We start from the raw sequence: 15,341 nt of genomic DNA on the forward strand, positions 1-15,341 counted from the left end.
AATTATCATTTTATCATGTATGTCCTAAGTTCACACTTATTTTTTGACACCCTGTATTAATCATTTGCTGACCTTCGTCACCAAAACAAAACAACTTTTTTAAAAAAATGCAATGCGTAAAAGAAAGCAAGTTTCACAACGGGACATTTTGAAAACTGAAACGGAATGCAGCTTCTACCGGAAAACGCATTTATATTAATTAAGCTATTCTAAAGCTTAATGGTATGTTGCGCATATATTTTCCTGGCATTTCAAAGATAGGGAGAACGTGTCTCTCACGGGACGGCATTGTTTAAATTCTTGTGTGTGAAACGTACAAGTTTTATTATATACATACTTTTCGTTTTAAAGACCCTTACGCGAAAACCGTCCATTTTAATAGGAGTAAATTTGAAAAAAAAAAAAAGGAAACAAAACAAAAACGTCGGGTATATATAAACCCAATACAGGCGAAATTTACCACAGATAAAGGTCAGCGTGATATGCGAGCTCCTGCGTTTGACTTATAAGTTTTAAAACGAAATAAATTTCAACGTCTAATGCAGGAACAAAGCGTTTTTTAAATTTATACGTTTCCGCAATGATTGTAGAGGCCGAAGTTTTACTGGGACGAAACAGGCCTGCGAGCTTTTGAGAGCGAATATGCGGTTAAAAAATATGTACTGTTTTGTAAAAAACGCCGCCACCAACATTTTTTCGTTCAATCGGAAAGGACTCAAAACCGTTTTCACCTCGATGTTTATTAAATAACCCGCTAAATCAACACACCACTAAACGTTGGAAACTTTACGTGTCTCGAATGGCACCCAAATAAATTAATATAGTCGACGCGAAGTCAATCGGATCAGAAAGTAGGTATTTTCTTTATGAATCTAATGGGATTCATTATTTCTTTAAATACTTGTATAAAATAAAATTTATAATAATATCCAATCTCTTAAAAATCTTCAAATAATGTGCATACAAATTGGTATACTTAGAAATTCAAAATGTTTAAGTCTTTCCAAGGTTAAAAAATAATTTAATGGTCACAAAAGAGCAGTATGTATTTTTTCTGGACAAAATGGCTTTACATATTTACTTAAATAATATATAAATTCCACCAATACTTTTTATTTTTCTGATATCAAAGAAAAAAAAACAATTACAATTTATATCACATCGTGAATTATACTTTTCAAGCAACAACTTAATTTTTTTTATGTCCATAATAAACTTACTGTCCATCCTAATATTTTTAATATTTTCAGGTAGATTGTTATACAGAGTGGATGCCTGAGAAATATAATCTCTTAAAAATCTTCGAAAAATGTGCGTACAAATTGATATACTTAGAAATTCAAAATGTTTAAGTTTTTATAAGATTGAACAATCACTTACTGTTCAGAAAAGAGCAGTATGTAGTTTTCAGAAATTCAAAATGAATTTCAATACGTATTTACTTAAATAATGTACAAATTTGACCAACATTCCTTATTTTCCTAAAATTAATTTTATTTCAAAGAAAAAAAAAACAATTATAATTTAAATCATATTCCCTAATCAGAATAGAAGCTCACTCGCCACTGGGACAAAAGCAACAGCTATTTTTATGTCGCTAGTCGTTGATATACAGTTCCCTAATGAACCTATTTTCCTTCGTAATATTTATAATATTTAAGCCTTTACACCACCACTAGACATAATATTCACATTGGATTTTTGCCTTTTATTCAAGATTCTATAAATGGGCTTCCCCTGTTCATACTTCATGAGCACTAACTTGTTGAGTTGTTCTGAATGGGTTAACCCATCATAACCAAGTAGGATCTTTAAGAATATATTTTGTAGAATTTGCATTTAATTATTTTAAACTATAATTTAAGCCCAAAGGCTATCCAAAATAGTGGGGATTACATAAGAAACTTTATTAGATATTTCCTAAGCTAAAGCATTATTAAAAGAATGTTACAAAATGCTGAACACCTTTCTTTCAAACAAAAGGTTTTTTTAGACACTGTCTTTCCGATAGCTATACTTGCGCCTGATCGGATTCCATGCAGTGGATGAGTATTCCAGGTTTTGAAGTTGATATCTGCAAGTTCAAGGTATATTTCGCTACAATGAGTTGATTTGACTGAAATCTTATCGAAATCGACGTGGAAAGATAACTGTTTGACCCAGAAGGGGAGGTATTAACTTGATATATAACGGTTTGATTTGAACTGGAATCTAATCCTAATAGACAAGAAAAGGCAACTATTTCACTGATGACACTATTATAAATTAGAATGGATGATTTGTGGTCGCTAAAGCCTCTAGCGTTACGTAATGCAAAACCAAGATTCTCAAGCCTTTCTTTACAATATTTTCTACATATGGTATTATTGTTGTCATTTATCACGCAGTAGCCAGAGTATGTACAACTTGAGATCGCAATTAACTTGTTCTAAATCCTCTATATTTTCTGCACTGCATAGTCATGAAGGTGTATTATACAAGTTATCGCCCGATATTTATTTATTTTTTTAATTTCTTTTAAGTTTTCACGAAGCTGTAATACTTTTTTATGGAGCTAAATATGCCCGCACAAAATTTGTATAGCCCTCGGTGGGAAGCGCAAAAAATGCCTATTTAACAGGATGAATCTACGAAAAAAACTATATGACAACAGTTCTTTCGCGTTTTTAATAAATTTTAAGTAACCGAAACAAATAGCACAAAAAGAAGTGGGATACCATGCCAAAATGTCGAAAATCGCACACTTGACCACACAACGGTCAAAGGGAGGAGAGTGTAAGGAATTATTAATATTAGCATGTCGGGAATGCATTAAAGTTTAACTTAATGATGAAAATAATTTTTAAACATCTACGCTTACCAGTATTGCATTACTTTCTTATCAATCACTTAAGGCACAACACAACACAACATTTATTTTGGCGTCGATATAACTTCTTTTTTTTTAAATTTACTTTTATTTGCGTGTTATTTTCCGAGTGTAAGTATATAACTAATAATCGGCATTTTAATGTTTTTAATCACCCTATAAGTGTATCAACAAATACAAACCTGTAATAGAAAATGATAAAATTTTTATTGTATTTTCCATACTACAAAATTACCGACCAACACTACTAATTTAACCAACCCTAACAGCAGCAACCAATCGTTTTTTCTCCATAACTAAACTATTTCTTAAGATTGTGACACTTTGTTATAAATAAACCAATCACAGTTGGCTTTGGATAGAAACTGTAAAGATGGCGGTCACGCTGATATGCATTGGAATGTATATTTACGATTTCTACAAATATATAATGTACAACAAGGAAGAGGAAAAAGCTAGGTACGTAAATTAGCAAAAACGCTTTCTGAAACTTAATATAATAATATTATCACATTTTAGAGAAGCTCTAGATCGGTTGGCCCACCAACAAAAATTTGAAGTTGTCCTGGAGGATATCGTAACGTTTGGATGGTATCGAAGAAACAAACACGATATGGTGCAGAAATGGGTTGAAGACACCAATCAAGCTTTGTTTGGATAACTTTGCTATTATTATTATTATTATACCTAGCGTTAGAGTTAATTTATCCATGTCTTAGTTAGTAAACAATTTGGCAGTGATTCGAAAGTATTGCAAATAAAGGTTATTCAAATTCTTATTCGTTCGACTTAAACTTCATTCCGAGACACGTTCTTTCAATATTAATGAGTAAAAAGCGCGATTCACTAAACGTAAAAATTTGCCACATTAACTGACCGGTGAACTACAGGTCTTTCATAGTTCACGAAGAATATAACGCTGCACGCACACTGTCCACAAATAAAAAAGTTTTTACTAATGTATACAATATATAATACACGAAAAACCAATCAATAACATCGATTTCTCTATATTAGGGAAACAATGTGTTCGTTTTAATAACCTAAATCTCTTCACGTTTGAGCCCCGAAATTCCGAAACTAGATGGAGCTGTTCTTTATTTACTAAACGTCATAACCCGTATTACGTGTTGCCTAGCCTGGCTGGTTGAATACCTAGACTAAGCCGTACGTTTTTCGTTAAAATTAAAATATAAACGTCAATCTTTTAATACACGACCATCCTCCGACAAGTTGGGAAAACAATGCAAAGAATAGCAGAACAATAAAAGCCAAGCAATGGGAAAAAGTCGAAATCTTTTCGTTACAGGTAAATGTATAGACGTTTATAAAGGCAGACCAGAGGCAACACAAAAGGCATAATGGAAAACTGTTGTACGATTCTGCCCGATATTGGACCGACGGGATAAAGAAAACGGCGAAAATAAAACGTGTATCCCTTAGTTTGACAGTTTAGCTGATCTTGGGACACCAGATGGATTTTGGGTAAAATAACTTTCGGGATCGTTAAACAAGAACACGAGCTCTATTTGCATGAAGACCTATTCTTTTTGTGCCGGGTACAAAATTCCCCAGGAAAATATCCTATTTTTACTGAAACCCCGTGACGGATAGGGTGGTGCACCACCGGAAAACTAAAACCACCTTTTTTGGATCAGTTTATTGTACCGTGCGTTCAATTTATCTTGATAACATTTTAATTGGCTGCAACTTTTTCGTTTTTGGAAATTACAAGGTAAACCAAAAAACGAAATGTAGGGTTAGTAGCCAAGTTTTTTCCAAATGACGTATAAAACAAAACACTATCAATTTTCGAACATATAAGCCTATATCGTATGCTTTTAAATGCAACAGGCTGTGTATTATATATATGTTTAATATATATGATTAATGTTTAATAATAAATTTTCAAACATATAAGCCTATATCATACGTTTTTAAATGCAACAGCCTGTGAATATCTTATTCCGGTTACAGACCTTATATTTTAAGCCACTCGTTTTGTCTTGGACAATAAATCAACCATCAACGTCAAACATAAACATGTTTTTATTTGTCAGGCAGGACACTATTCGAAATTATATAAAAAATTCCTATTTTTGCCCATTTTGTCAAAAACGAGTTTACTAAAATATAAAGCGTGTTACATCACTGTAATCGAAATGAGATATTCTATTAAACACATATGTAATATACACGGTGTTCCTCTTAAAAATATATACTGTGGGCTTATAAGTCAGAAAATTGATAGTATTTTGTTTTATACGTCACTTAGAAAAAACTTGGCTACTAACCGTACATTTTGTTTTTTTTGTTTATCTTGATATCTCTACAAACAAAAAAATTATAGCCAATTAAAATTTATCAAGATAAATTGAAAGCAAGGTACTTAGCACTCGGTGGTGCTCCATATTAACAAATTTTAAAATGATTAGTTCATATCAAGTTAAAATTTCGTAAAAACTATAGTAATTATGTTTTAACTTTCACCATAATCGTATATACAGAGTGATTCATTATTTATAAGCTCAAAATATTAAGATTTGTTAAGAAAAAAATGTGTTTTTCGTGTTATTAAAATTGCTCTGTTAATTAGACTCCAACCAAAACGTTATTTTAGGAACAAATTGTTTTTAAATGTTCATAATAATTAAAAATAATAAAAATAATAATTAAAAATAAATTCAATCCTATTTACTAATAATTGAGAAATATTTAAAAAATAAGTACCCCCCCCCCATCGACATCAAAATAATAATGCGTTTCAACTTAAAATATGATATGGGTCAAACCTGAATTTTTTGAGTTTACAAATATTCAATTATTTTGATGATTTTCAAAAAAAGGTGCCAGCAGGAAATTATGTCCGGAACCAGGACACAAATTAATGTTCCGCTCCATTTGTCCCTGATCCATTTGTTGACTTTTATTTAACTTACAAAAAATATGATTAGGGGGAATAATAATTTAACGACGCAAAAAGAAAAAAAATGGCCGCTTCGGATGATCGACGCCACCTAAAAATATGCGGCTTCGCGAGCATAATTACTTTTAATGCTGAAGACAGGAGCGTTCCGGTTGATCCCGACGTTAAACTTTCCCAGTTTTTCCATGCAAATTAAAATTTTAAAGGCCCCGCCGAATTCGCCCCGGAAAATAAATAGGCCAATTTATAAAATAAAAAAAATATAACAAAGTCTAAAGGCAATTACTTTTAATAAATGGAGTTATATTTTCTTACGAGCAATTACGAATTAGGCGTTCCCGCATTACAAAGATTTTTGCGAGTTCAAAATAAATTAGCAATGTAGATAAGAACGTGACGAGTTCAGGCCCGGAGCGAGAAGCGTAAAAAAATTATACAGGGTTGCTCATTACCGTGGGATTCTTTTGTGCTTCTTTATGATTAAAATTCAACTCAAATCAGTGAGTAAATCACGAGCGAGGAAAGTAAACGATTTCCTCGCAAAGGAATAAAATACGCCGAATACAATGTATAAAATCCAATTTGATAGGAAATTAGTTTTTTGCGAAAAATTAGGTTTTACCATTATAGGACACGTGAGCAATGTCTTCGTCTGAATAGTCAATATATTTATTGTCTTCAATTAACTAAAAAAATATAGAATCGTCAACGTCATTTAGATATACAATAGCAATTTCTTTTAAATATACGGATATAAGGAAGTAGCTGCATCGTCAAAAACCCAGGACAAAAAAACGGCATAAGACAACAAAAATCGATCGGTCTAAAATCTTGCTATGAAAGTAATCAATTAGAAAGTAGTCTAATTAAAATAAAGGATGTTATTTTATTTCATTAAAACTGTAAAAGTAAAAAGGAGATATTTTATTTTTCACAAAAAAAATTCACGATTTAGCCAGTGCAGTGGCACGCCACTGATTTCCTTTAAAAAATGACATTTGCAGATTTATTTTTAAGTCGTCCCCTTAATTATTGACATTCAATTAGAAAACACCCTGTAGAAATCTCGTAATTTTTAAAAACATATTCAGCATAGATTTCAATGATCTAATAACACACAGCGTGCTCATGTCAAATTTAATCAAATATCACATTTATTTTATCAGTATAACAGCCATTTACAAAGGCATTTTTCCAAACGTGCTTGACAAAAAACTGATTCCTCTTGATTAAAAAAAGGAGCGAGAAAATGCAACCAAATTCTAACTATTGACTATTTTCTGGGTAATTATTTATTGAGCAGCCAATTGATTTCTTCCTTTCTTCTCGATGCATTATCCATAATAATTAAAGACGGCCTTTCGCGTTTCGGCAGCCGTTTTTCAAAAATGCGAAACCCAAAATGGGAAAAAATTAAGGATACCGTAGTAACAACACAAAAAGAAATATTGCAGAAGGACAGGAGGGTGCCAAAACAGAAGTGGATGACACAAGAAATTTTATCACCTATGCAAGAGAGAAGAAAACATAAAAACAATAATGAAGCAGAATACAAGTCCATTTAAAACATTATTCGTAACAAAATCCGCGAAGCGAAGGAGAACTGGATGAAGGAACGGTGAAATATAGGACTTGGAACGCAAATACGATACCTTTAATATGCATACAAAAAGATAATGGAAGTAGTTGGTATTAGATCGAAAAGAGACTCAGGTATCTTAAGAAACAAACCAAATTCAATAATTTTGGACATCGAGAATATGCTTGAGATTTGGAGAACTTATATAAAGCAGCTTTGCAATGACCAACGAGCAACTGACTACGAGCTAACAACAACCGAGAACCCACTTCTAATAACAAGAGAAGAAATTGACCACGCTATAAGGATAGCAAAATTTGGAAAAGCAGTGATGATGAAAGCGATGTGAATTGTGAGCTTTTGAAATTGCTTGACGAACATTCGATGCAGGCACTGTTAGATCTGTTCGAAGACATATACAAGACTGGTTCTGGTGACTTCTGTCTACTTTTGTTCCAATCCCAAAAAAATCTCGATCATCTAAATGTGGCGACCACCGACCGATAAGTCTAATGAGCCCTGTTCTGAAAATACTCCTAAGAATTGTGCACGCCAGAATACACAACATATGCGAAACTGAAACCTCTGACAATCAATTTGGATTCCGCAATGGGCTTGGAACTCGGGAAGCCATTTTCGCCTTTAACGTTCTTGCCCAGAGATGTCTAGACGTCAATCAGGATCTATAGGTTTGCTTTGTAGATTATAGTAAAGCGTTTGATAATAGGAGGCATGAATAACTAATGGAAATCCTACAAAAACTGAACGTTGACTATCACGACATGCAGATTATTTCAAAGCTGTATTGGGGTCAAGCCGCTAAGGTCAGAATAGATAACGCTTTCTCCGAAGAGGTCAGCATACGGAAGGGTGTCAGGGCCAGTGCTATTCAACATATACTGGGAGAACATTTTTAGAGAACCATTGGAAGACTGAGCTTCAGCTGAGTTAGTAATAAATGGGAAAATCCTTAATAATATTAGGTAAGCTGACGACACTGTTTTGTGTGCGGGTTCTCTCGAGGATTTACAGAGACTATTAAACAAAGTAGTGAAAACTAGCAAAGATTACCGTCTCAACATGAACAACAAGACTAAAATGATGGTGATAACAAAAAGGAAGCAAGCAACAGGTCAGCTCATCGTAGAAGTCAAAACTATTAAACAAGTAACACACTACAAATATCTTGGCACCATAATTAATGAAGACGTTCAACATTAACAGGAAATCCTGACACGCATTGAACAGGCAAGAAAAGTCTTCATATCGTAACAGTAAGAACAAAAATTGTCCAATGCTATGTATTTTCTGTGTTGCTTTATGACTTGGAAGGTTGGAGGCTGAATAGAAAAACCACAAGGAGGTTGAAAGCTTTTGAAATGTGGACTTATAGACGCATGCTGAGAGTCTGGTGGATGAGTAGAACTACAACCGAGGATATGTTAGGAAGAATGGGCAAAGAACTCGAAATACCCTTTGCCATTAAAAAACGCAAACTTGAGTTCCTGGGGCATATATCACGCAGTAAAAGATATGAGCTGCTAAATCTCATTATGAAGGGCAAAATTGTACGTAGACGAAGTGTAGGATGCCGAAGAATCTCTTGGTTGCGCAATCTTCGAGAATGGTTTGGTCAATCGTCAATTGAATTATTTAGATCAGCAGTATCAAAAGTGAAGGTAGCCATGATGATCAGCAACCTCCAAACGAGAAGCTGATACAAGAAGAAGAAGAAGAACAATGTCTGTTCGACATTCTGTATGGTCTGAACTAAACTAGATTTGGCTAAATCTCAAAATTTTGCCCAAGAAAATTTTTCGACTTACTATTATTTATGGGACACCCTGTTTCCGTAAATATTAAAGATTACCGACGATAATAAGCTCTCCACTTGGCGGGAAAAAAACTGCTTATCGTTTGTACTCCAATTAATTTGTCGTGTATCATTTCTCGTGAAATAGCTGGCAAACCACCGAAACCACGTGTCAATTAAAAATGACGCCGGCATCTATCATTCATTATTAACGATACTGAGCGAATACATTTTTTTCCCGCGTGTCAAATCGAAACCTTTTGGCTATTGGCTATTTATTTATTTGTCGGCCGATTAATAAGATAAGCCCAAACCGCGATAAATAATTTTCCATTTATATGTCAAAAAAATGCGTAACGCGGCGTTTTTCAAATTGATTTTCAAAATTGCAAAATGAAATATTTGATTTATAAAGTGAATTTTGCTGAAATTAAAATCACAATGCCGCCTTGCGTTCGCCACATTAAAGCGCAAAAATAAAAACAATTCGTTTGTTCAATTCCGATCGCAACTGTCAATAACATTAATTCTGAACGAGTGTGCCAAAACGGGACAGTGCTAATTTGGTTGAGCTGAACATCGCCCAAGAAACTACTGTTATTGGGATACTGATTATTGTATTGTACTTTGAAAGTTTGATAATACCTATTTTAATCTCATATCGGATGAACTTTAACCGAAAGCTTTTGGCGATAAACTATTTCTCTGAATGCAGTTATTTCGATTGAACCAAACTTTTTAGCCATTACTGCACTCTGTATACGCAGCATTAATTCCATTCAATTAATGAGCCCTCTTAACTAGAATGCTAAGCCAATAATTTCTGGCAAGGAGCTATCCCAAACAGCATCAAAGCTGCGGTAACTGGGGTGGGAACTTCGAAAAAGTACTTGTTACGTAATTATTACTTTTTTACAGTTTTTATTACTCTATATTAGCGAGTTCGAATAATTACGTAGTAATTATCACCACAAATGAAAACTTTATAGTTTCCGCACTTCTAAGTAGTTTCAATAGAATTTGCAAAGGAATTGTTACTATGAAAAATTACGTTGAAGTCTCGCTTAAAGTTATATTAAAAGGTCGCTATTACTCGACTGCGTTACAAAAGCTTTTATTATATTGCCGTAATGATGATAGTAACTTTCAAGTTTTCGCGACTTCAAAAAATCCTTCAAATTAACACAACTGTATAGGGATATCCGACGTGAAATTTACTGTCATCGTACTCGAGAAATCTGCTACAAGGTGAGTTTTACTCCCCATTCCGATTTAAAATCACAACAAAGTTTCATACTTCAAAGTAACTTTGACTTGACAACTTTGACAACGTACGCTGATGATCACTTTCACAAAATATAGGTTGAAGTTCCAAATGGAACTTAGTAGTAGTTGAAGTCGTTTCCACAGTGCAGTTTCAAATATTTAAAATTATCTTTCGATTTAAAAGTCTGTATTACGTCAACATGAAAACATGCATTTCGAAGTAAATGTAACTTAGAAGTGATAAATAAAAGTTACTCTATGCTTTCTTAGAAAATTATAAACGCAATTATTTTTTTTAATTTTTAGTACTTTACCATCAAAATGTTCCCCATAACGGCGACTAAAAATGTTGCTTGGGATATTTATTTCTGGAAGAAAAACTTCGTTTGCCCAAGTCAAGTTTTATTTTATTCGAATGTGATTTTGACACAGTATATTTATAATAAATTCCAGAGAAGTCTTTAGAAGGGTTACTAAGTGATGTGCAATTTTAATACTGCACCTTGGACTAGTTAATCACAAAACTTAATCGTTACATTCAAAACATATCAAAAGTTCCTAAGAAATGTAATGTCTAAATCAGATTTACCACTTGTCCAAACATTTCTCAACATCTTCCATCCGTTAAAGACAAAATGCCGTTTGAGATGCCAGGAGTTTACAGCATTCCATGCATATGCGGCAATGAATACATTGGACAGAGAGGACGAAAAATATAAACTAGACTCAAAGAACATGAAAGCTTTAAGACTACAACAAACTCATCAGCAGTTGCCGACCACAACCATGAAACCGGACGTATATCAATCGATAATAAATAAACCTAGTTGTCTTTGTAGTTGATGTTCATAAAAATGTATTAACTGAAAAACTTCCTCGTCTATCCAATTTTGTTTATCTACAGCACTTTCCACGCCAATTTGATCAAATACAAAAAATTTTGAGAAAACTCCTCAAACAAAAGCAGGAGACAAAGAATGAACCGTTACAGGCTTGTCTCCCAGAGTGTATTCCGAGTGTTCTCCATTTGTAAGCCTATTCTCCAGAAAGAATAGAGATTATTTTATCTCAAATGGACCTTCAAAGATGTACTTGAAATAAGTTATAACTATTTTTTAGGATAATTAGAGCAATTAGATTTCTTTTCTTGAATTTCTACATTCGCCAATAAAAAATACGCTCAAAATTGAAAAGGAAATCGGAACAAATCACTAGAGAAGTGCCAGAAACACGAAGAATTCCAAGTTTGTCTCTCAAGTGGCTTGATAGTTTGCTTTTAAAGAAGTTGTAAAGAAACAATAGGCAAGCCAAAAAACTCATGAGTGGTAGAAAAATATCTGAAAGAAAAAATGCTCAAAACAGATATAGAACAGAAAGATCACCAAAATTATAATGAAATTAATTAAAAAATAGACTATTCCTTCCATTAGTTCCTTTCACTCAGTTAGGTCAAGCTAATGAGTAAGACTAGGATGCAAAAAAATCAATTGGAAGTAGCAAATTTTTGGAAAACTTGTGGAAGCTTAATTTCTATAGTGACCGACGGTTAATAATTAGACAATTAGGACGGTCGGCATGTCATTTCCATCTGCAACGAAGTAATTCAAGTAAAGGTTTACGGCGAACCGCCAAGCCCGTGGCGTCGCGACGCTAAAATTGGAACCGGTGAAAAATCGACGGTAATTTATTTAAATGTTTCAGGGGCAACAGAGACTAAAAAGGAGCGAATTTACAATGGCCACATACATCCCGGACAACCAAATTAATATCGCGTCCTTAAAATAATGATTTGCTAGTGAATTTTTCTGGGGTTTTTATGGGTGGTTCCCCCCATTTTTTTTTGTTAACAGCAGTTGAAGCGGATACGTATTAAAATTATTAATAAGGGTAATTATCCGTGGTTTATACTTTACGTGTGTTGTGGGGCCATCGGCTCGGCATGTTTTAATAATTCAGATGGAAGAAATGGAGCGCAAAATCGGCCATGTTTCTTATTAATTAAAATAATCCAAAACGAAAGGGAAATCTTGAAACTCAAGATACTGCATTTGTCACAACTAAGCCCTATACAATTGTGTCGAACTTACACAACATTCAAGGTGTTTTTTTTAAGGAAGAATTGATACCTGTATATCTCCAGTTGAGTGAGAAATTAGAAACTTACCTAGTTGCTTGCTGAGGGCGCTATGCGCAAACCCTACCGCATCAACACGTGACCCCTTCTCTGTAAAAATATGACAAATATAAACATTTTAAAAGAACAATTTATGCCACGAATTTCCGTATGTGAAAACAAAAAGAGACAATTAATAATGAAGCTTTCAAAAAGTTTTAAATTAAAAGAAATCAAACTTTGGTTAAATTTTTGACGAAAAAACAAATGTACGGTCGACTTCTGCGGTTGATGAGACGCAAAAATGGTGGACATTCTTGTAACGATGCCAAATATTTAGTTACGTGTTTTTCCATTTTAATAAAATGTAAAATTAAGGTATGCCATATATAAAAGTTGGTTGTTCCTTGAAGAAACTATTATTATAGTTCATTTCAATGATATAAAAACCTCTCTTCCCCTTCTCTTTCCTGCGTACCTATTATATTGCACCGCAACGACCCAATGACGATCGCATCAACGACGGCCATGATTGCAGACCCCACTGCTTCGATAATGGCGGACAGGTAGTACCTACCTACCCAATAGAAGACTACCAGCCACTGTCGGGACGATGTAGCCTTCTATCATGGCGAAACAGATGTGGTAACTAACGATTGATGTATGAATCGCTTTAAATATTACTATTTTGTTATTATACACAGGCGTAAGGTACAAGATATGATTTCTTGAATTAAGTCAGTAAATGGCTTTTTTATAATTACTTTTTGTATGGTCTGTTCATAGATATAAGAAAGTGACCAGTTGCTTTTGGCGGGGATTATCCAAGGGTGGTCATTAACATACAAGATTATTACCTAAAGTTTCGGAATTTTAATTCAGGTAAAATTGTGGTCCGTAATAGTAAATAATTTTATACCTACCTGTTTTTAATATTCTTTGGTTTGGTATACTACTTAGTTTAAGTTTATTAGTAATCATGTTTATTTCGTGTGTAATAAAGCATGTGTTGAATCGTGTGCGAATTATGCAAAATATATGCGAGTCTAGTGTATCTCAGGAGGTGGTCCCGCCCAAATGTAGAAAACACTAATCTATTGAGACTAAGGAAGTTATAAACAATGTTTATTTGACTCTCATTGAACGTGGTGCCAGAAGTAAGCATCTTTAGACATTGACGAAAATTTCAACATTAACTGTATTGTGAACTGAAAATTGTGAATAATCCCATTTCAGCGAGGAAAAAAAGAAGCGATGCTGACACTTTCTCGAGTGTAGATGAAAGTGATCAAGATATAATACGGCTTAAAATTTACCAGTTATACGAGGAACAAAGCGTGAAACCGGTGTTAAATGTGGCAGAACTACCTTATGGAAGTGTCTTTAACACATGGGTTTTAGAGGTAAAAAACTGACAAAAGGCTAGTTTTAATGGAGCCTTTTAGAATTCGGAAATGGCGACTGGAATATCTAGAAAAAATTAGGATTTACAGAGAACAACAAACGCCAATTATTTACTTGGATGAAACCTGGTTCGACACTTGTGATACCCCGGTTGGGTTGACTCAATTGATAAGTGTAAAACAAGCATGCCATCAAAAAGAGGTAAAAGAATAACTATTTTGCAGGCTGGCTCTAAAGATGGTTGGATTCCAAATGGACTTCCTCTGTCTGCAAGAAATATTAAAGATTCTTTCCTGGATTGTCGCAAGTTATCACAGTAGACAGTTGACTAAAACCCCTTCCTCATGTGACACAAAAGCAACAATCCAAAACTACATGTATAATAACGACATTGATTTTCAAGAAGATTATACCAAAAAGCAATTAATTGAGGTTCTACAAAGCTTGAACCTTCAAAAGGAAGACGTCGGTGAGAATTACGCAAAAAATGTAGGGCATACAGTTTTAAGGCTTCCACCTCACCACTGTATATTTAATCCCATTGAACATGTTTGGCACCAACTGAAATCTGCCAATCGTCGTAACAATGTTTTTCCCCGTGTTAACTCCAATGTCCTCAAACTTATAGAAACCGAAGTTTTTAACATCCCTCCACAAAGTTGGGCAAATTCTGTTAAACATATAGAAAAAGCAAAACAATCGTATATCGTATAATATAGAACAAATAATAATTAGAACAGGCGATGATAGCGATAGTGATACTGATATATTATGTGAATAATTTTAAGTAATTTAAGTAGTAATAAATATTGTTTAGTATCTTTCCTAACAAAACCCCAAATTATTAAATTCTAAGCAAAGTACGGACCTGTTCGGCCATATTTCATTCTTCTACAGCTTACAGCCGGATCTTTCCTTAATTCGTATCAGTTAGTCACTTTCTTATATCTATGAACAGACTTTACCTGCATCATTTTTCCTGGTTTTTGGTATTGAATGTTCAAGAATTTCAAAAATATAAAGCACAACATAAATCCCAAGCTTTAGCAACAAAAAAAGAATAATCGGCAAAAACGACAAATCGATAGTTTGTTTAACCCAGGAACGTCAGTAAATGATATTTTAAACGTTGCCATGATTTCGATCCACGTTCAAACATTCAGTAGGGCATAATAACCAGAAAGACGATCAATTTGTTGTTAGTGCGTTAGAAATGTTGTACACTAGTCCCTCCCGTTATTAGTATTAAGCTACTGCGGTCTCAAATAGAAACACATCAAATCGTCAACACTGACCCGAACACTCTCGCTTCATATTTATCCAGGTAAGTACATACATTAGGCGGATTGAAATATGATATCAATACGATTT

General features: G+C 33.8%; 1 protein-coding gene and 1 long non-coding RNA gene across 4 annotated transcripts in view; one reads left to right on the forward strand and one right to left on the reverse strand.

Annotated features, from left to right (window-relative positions):
- Positions 1-15,341, forward strand: part of LOC132708575 (tyrosine-protein phosphatase 99A) — a 455,230-nt gene that overhangs the window by 104,594 nt on the left and 335,295 nt on the right. The gene's annotated exons all lie outside the window — the stretch shown is intronic.
- Positions 1-15,341, reverse strand: part of LOC132708577 (uncharacterized) — a 96,184-nt gene that overhangs the window by 38,955 nt on the left and 41,888 nt on the right. The window contains exon 2 of the long non-coding RNA XR_009619996.1: positions 12,618-12,677. This is a non-coding gene — a long non-coding RNA (uncharacterized LOC132708577). The remainder of the gene's footprint in view (positions 1-12,617; positions 12,678-15,341) is intronic.

Source organism: Cylas formicarius, unplaced genomic scaffold, assembly GCF_029955315.1.
Source record: "Cylas formicarius isolate icCylForm1 unplaced genomic scaffold, icCylForm1.1 PGA_scaffold_12__32_contigs__length_19106922, whole genome shotgun sequence".
NCBI lineage: Eukaryota > Metazoa > Arthropoda > Insecta > Coleoptera > Brentidae > Cylas > Cylas formicarius.